This window comes from Pongo abelii, chromosome 8 (assembly GCF_028885655.2).
Source record: "Pongo abelii isolate AG06213 chromosome 8, NHGRI_mPonAbe1-v2.0_pri, whole genome shotgun sequence".
Classification (NCBI taxonomy): domain Eukaryota; kingdom Metazoa; phylum Chordata; class Mammalia; order Primates; family Hominidae; genus Pongo; species Pongo abelii.
The window spans coordinates 6,914,745-6,920,799 of record NC_071993.2 but is presented as its reverse complement, the minus strand read 5'-3'; the positions used below and the strand labels follow the sequence as shown (position 1 = coordinate 6,920,799).

At 41.5% G+C, this 6,055-nt stretch overlaps 1 long non-coding RNA gene across 1 annotated transcript; it reads left to right on the top strand.

Annotated features, from left to right (window-relative positions):
• The first annotated feature begins 3,082 nt into the window (after positions 1-3,082).
• Positions 3,083-4,412, top strand: LOC129048156 (uncharacterized). Its single transcript, XR_008510260.1, has 3 exons — positions 3,083-3,185; positions 3,357-3,404; positions 4,295-4,412. It is a non-coding gene; the product is annotated as an uncharacterized LOC129048156 (long non-coding RNA).
• The last annotated feature ends 1,643 nt before the right edge of the window (positions 4,413-6,055 follow it).

The window sequence follows — 6,055 nt, the reverse complement described above, 5'->3', positions numbered from 1 at the left end:
TTGGCTTAGGATTAACTTGGCGATGCGGGCTCTTTTTTGGTTCCATATGAACTTTAAAGTAGTTTTTTCCAATTCTGTGAGGAAAGTCATTGGTAGCTTGATGGGGATGGCATTGAATCTGTAAATTACCTTCAGCAGTATGGCCATTTTCACAATATTGATTCTTCCTACCCATGAGCATGGAATGTTCTTCCATTTGTTTGTATCCTCTTTTATTTCCTTGAGCAGTGGTTTGTAGTTCTCCTTGAAGAGGTCTTTCACATCCCTTGTAAGTTGGATTCCTAGGTATTTTATTCTCTTTGAATCAAGTGTGAATGGGAGTTCACTCATGATTTGGCTCTGTTTCTCTGTTGCTGCTGTATAAGAATGCTTGTCATTTTTGTACATTGATTTTGTATCCTGAGACTTTGCTGAAGTTGCTTATCAGCTTAAGGAGATTTTGGGCTGAGACAATGGGGTTTTCTAGATATACAATCACGTCATCTGCAAACAGGGACAATTTGACTTCCTCTTTTCCTAATTGAATACCCTTTATTTCCTTCTCCTGCCTAATTGCCCTGGCCAGAACTTCCAACACTATGTTGAATAGGAGTGGTGAGAGAGGGCATCCCTGTCTTGTGCCAGTTTTCAAAGGGAGTGCTTCCAGTTTTTTCCCATTCAGTATGATATTGGCTGTGGGTTTGTCATAGATAGCTCTTATTATTTTGAGATATGTCCCATCAATACCTAAAATTGAGAGTTTTTAGCATGAAGGGTTGTTGAATTTTGTCAAAGGCCTTTTCTGCATCTATTGAGATAATCATGTGGTTTTTGTCTTTGGTTCTGTTTATATGCTGGATTACATTTATTGATTTGCTTATATTGAACCAGTCTTGATTCATGTCTAAAACACCAAAAGCAATGGCAACAAAAGCCAAAATTGACAAATGGGATCTAATTAAACTCAAGAGCTTCTGCACAGCAAAAGAAACTACCATCAGAGTGAACAGGCAACCTACAAAATGGGAGAAAATTTTCGCAACCTACTCATCTGACAAAGGGCTAATATCCAGAATCTACAATGAACTCAAACAAATTTACAAGAAAAAAACAAACAACCCCATCAAAAAGTGGGCAAAGGACATGAACAGACACTTCTCAAAAGAAGACATTTATGCAGCCAAAAAACACATGAAAAATTGCTCACCATCACTGGCCATCAGAGAAATGCAAATCAAAACCACAATGAGATACCATCTCACACCAGTTAGAATGGCAATCATTAAAAAGTCAGGAAACAACAGGTGCTGGAGAGGATGTGGAGAAATAGGAACACTTTTACACTGTTGGTGGGACTGTAAACTAGTTCAACCATTGTGGAAGTCAGTGTGGCGATTCCTCAGGGATCTAGAACTACAAATTCCATTTGACCCAGCCATCCCATTACTGGGTATATACCCAAAGGACTATAAATCATGCTGCTATAAAGACACATGCACACGTATGTTTATTGCGGCATTATTCACAATAGCAAAGACTTGGAACCAACCCAAATGTCCAACAATGATAGACTGGATTAAGAAAATGTGGCACATATACACCATGGAATACTATGCAGCCATAAAAAATGATGAGTTCATGTCCTTTGTAGGGACATGGATGAAATTGGAAATCATCATTCTCAGTAAACTATCGCAAGAACAAAAAACCAAACGTCGCATATTCTCACTCATAGGTGGGAATTGAACAATGAGAACACATGGACACAGGAAGGGGAACATCACACTCTGGGGACTGTTGTGGGGTGGGGGGAGGGTGGAGGGGTAGCATTTGGGAGATATACCTAATGCTGGATGACGAGTTAGTGGGTGCAGCGCACCAGCATGGCACATGTATACATATGTAAATAACCTGCACATTGCACACATGTACCCTAAAACCTAATGTATAATAATAATAAATAAATAAATAAATTTTAAAAAAAGAAAAAGGAAACTGGCTTGAGAGAGAAAAACCATAGTATTCAGAAATAAAATAACTTTGAAAACATTTACTTTCTCAGATATCCAAGGGGGGCTGTTAGAGACAAGGCTTATGCCAGACTTACAATCACCTATATATATTCTAAAAATTTATTGGTATTCTTTTGAAAAAGAAAAGCAAAAGAATTCAGGTATTCACCCAGGAAATAATACAACTAGGTTGTTGTGTTTGGGCTCCTATAAACACAGAAACACAGAGAAATCAGCACATACTCCTTTTGCAAACCGGTTAACATGATTGCACCAAGGAACCAGCATATCTGAGAGTGTGGCACATACTTGGGTCTCCGTGAGTATTTGCTACACGAGTGGATTAAATCTGGTGATCAGATCAGCAAACTTCCAGAGCCCAGGAAGATTCCTGAAACCTAGTAAGTAGGCAGGAGTAGGAACACACACAGCAGAGGGAAAAACAAAAACGTAAACAAGCCAAGGACCTGTCATTATTCATCAAAACTAGAAAGAGATAAAGGAAATATGGAGGCAAGAAATGCACGTCATTATTATAGCACTGCTAAGATGACTACTGCTGATGGCCAAAGCCCATGGAAGATTCCCCACGAACGCTTGTAAAAATCACTGCATGTGTATTAACTACTTTGATATTTTCACATGAAGTCGAAAATATGATCCATAATTCACAGAAGGAGAAAGCGGAGGCACAGAGGGACTTATCCTCTGCCCTCCTTCTCCTCTCCTCAGCCCCAGGGTCCATTAAACTGCCAGAGCCTTTTGTTCGGGGGCTCCCTCAACAGTGAGATGACCTCTTGTCTGTGCAGATCCACCAGCGCGCCATCCCGCAGTGGGGAGGAACAGAACGGTGGGAGGTGACGCCTTCCTGGATCAGCCTCCTGCTCGTGCCATGACAGTGAGTGACCCAATCTCACAGCAGGGAGGAACAGAAAGTTAGGAGGCGATGCCTTCCTGGATCATGCCATCACAGTGAGTGAGCCAATCCCATAGGAGGGAGGAACAGAATGGGGTGGCGCCTTCCCAGGTCAGCCTCCTGTTCATGCCATCATAGTGGGTGACCCAATCCCACAGGAGAGGACAGAATGTTGGGAGGTGACACCTTGCCTGGTCAGCCTCCTGTTCATGCCATGACAGTGAGCGACCCAATCCCATGGAGGGAGAACAGAACAGTGGGAGGTGACGCCTTCCCAGGTCAGCCTCTTGTTCATGCCATGACAGTGAGTGACCCAATCCCACGGAGGGAGGAACAGAATGATGGGAGGTGACACCTTCCTGGGTCAGCCCCCTGCTCTGCTCTTGCCATCACAGTGGATGACCCAAGGCTCACCTCTTTCATTCTGGTTTATGTTCAATGAACTCCAGCACGGGCAGCTCAGCTCTCTCTCCCGCTCAGCTGAACTCCTGACAGAGGTCAGTTTCATTTTGTATTTGTTGTCCACCTCTAATGAATGTCACACGAGATGAAACAAATGTGCTGTAAATGCCCGAAGGAGGAACCTGTTGAGCTGGCTCCGTCTTTCCTGAAGAAGCTCCACTGCTGGGCTGGGGTGCTGGTGCTTCTCTTAAGGTGTCCTTCAAGTCGTGGGAAGAATAAGTGCAGGAACTCCGGGACCAGACTCATTGTCACTGCACAGGTGCTAACTAATTTATCAGAGAGATACCTGTCGTTGGCAGGCGATGCTGGCTTCCTTCAGCCTCTGTGCATAACTGAGATATAATTTAGCAAGAATATCATTTCATCATTTTTGTAACTTAAGTGCCTTTCGCCTCCTGGGCACCAACCTTTGAACAGGGGCTTGGCATAGGTGAACACGGCAAAAAGATACTAGTGGAGCTGAAATTTCTTTTCAAATGAATCAATTGTCTGCCCTTTGACTAAAGATAAACAATTGGCTGAATGATCTAACAAATGAATAGAGTTTCTCTTTACAATTCTACTATAAGGGATTATTTTTATTAATTTAAGTCCTTTTCCTTGTTTGTTTTAATTATACATGTAAGGCGTATTCATTTTAGAAAAATGTAAAATATAAGTAATAATAATAACAATAATAAATTACTTAACGTACCACTGCCCAAATTCACCACTGACATTTAACCGTATGGATGTACATGATTTTTCAATGAATGTGTCATGAACTTCTCTCTATCACCTATACATATTTATATATGAAAATAATCTGCTCAATGAATTGTAAATAAGAGGCATACATTTGAAATTTAAGCATGCGGCTAAGTCTAGAGCACACAGCTGTAAGTTAGAGAAAACTTAATTCACAGCAGTGATTCCCATTTTTTAGAGGAAGGACCCATGCCTGAGAATGCAGATTGTTCATGCCTGGGGCCACTAGTCCACAGAAGAGGTCCTGTGCCTGCTGCCTGTTCCACACTGACCATTCTGGTATGGCTGAATGAGGCTTATCCCATTAACTGAGGGCAGAATTCAAGGCCCAGTTATCTACATTCTTGCTAACAAAAGTGTTTTGTATTAATTGAAAAAAATGAAACCAAACTTAATTTCTTTAAATGAAGCTCGACATGTATTTAAAGACATGATCTTCGGCTGGGCACAGTGGTTCATGCCTGTAATGCCAGCACTTTGGGAGACCAAGGTGGGTGGATCACCTGAGGTCAGGAGTTCAAGACAAGCCTGGCCAGTATGGCGAAACCCCGTCTCTATTAAAAATACAAAAATTAGCCAGGCATGGTGGCGAGTGCCTGTAGTCCCAGCTACTCGGAAAGCTGAGGCAGGAGAATCGCTTGAACCTGGGTGGTGGAGGTTACAGTGGGCTGAGATTGCACTACTGCACTCCAGCCTGGGCAACAGAACAAGACTCCATCACAAAAAATAAATTAAAATAAAGACACACTCTTCAGTGATAATCCTGGTTGCCATCTAAAGCAATGGCAGATACAGGATCTACTCACCTAGCATTGAAAGAAGGAACAAATAACGCCTACCATGTATGGAAACATTTTAGGGGCAGATCTTATGCCTCATGCTAGAGGCTTTAATATCTCTTACATCATGTAATCTTCAATTCTGGGGAAGAGGCATTATTAACACAATATTATAAATAAGATGATTATGGCAGAACTAAGGTAAGTAATAGCTCAGGCAATGTCACACAGCCTCAGGGACAGAGACACAACTTACGCTGGTGCAGTCTGGTTCTAAGGTCAATGTCTTTCCATAAACTTAACCTGGGCATCCCATTGCTGTAACAAACTCACCCTGGGAGGAAATGAGTGATTATTTACAAAGTAAAGTTGGTGGTAGCTCTTCACTTATCAGTAGCGCGTAGGTATCCTCTGTTCTGCTAGTCTAAAAGTGATAGAAAATAAACTGATTCTTGGCCGGGCATGGTGGCTCATGCCTGTAATCCCTGCACTTTGGGAAGCCAAGGCGGGTGGATCACCTGAGGTCAGGAGTTTGAGACCAACCTGGCCAACATCGTGAAACCCCGTCTCTACTAAAAACACAAAAATTAGCCAGGCATGTTGGCGGGCACCTGTAACAGCAGCTGCTCAGGAGGTTGAGGCAGGAGAATTGCTTGAATGAGGGTGGCAGAGGTTGCAGTGAGCCAAGATCACACCACTGCACTCCAGCCTGGGCAACAAAGTAAGACTCTGTCTCAAAGAAAAAAAAAAAGAAAAAGAAAATAGACTGATTCAGAGTTCAAGCCACTGACCATCCTTGGAGAAAGAGACTTTCTCAGGAACCCCAATAATTAAACACATTAACATCCATCCAAAAGACCCTGAGAAATAAAGAGTCCAAATGCTTTTTTAAAACTTTACCTTATTTCAAAGAATATTATAATTAGAAGAGATCATCTCTATCAAGAGATTTAAATATTTTCATAGCCTAGAAATTTAACCTTATGAATTAATTAAAAAACGTTAAAATATAAACACCTTCATCAGAGGATTATTTATAATTATAAAAGCAAAAATAAGGTACCGTAAACTTTTAACAATGAACAAATACATATGGTAGAATGCAGACAAATGTCAACAAAACTTGGTTGGAATATAGAAAATATTTATAACATGATATG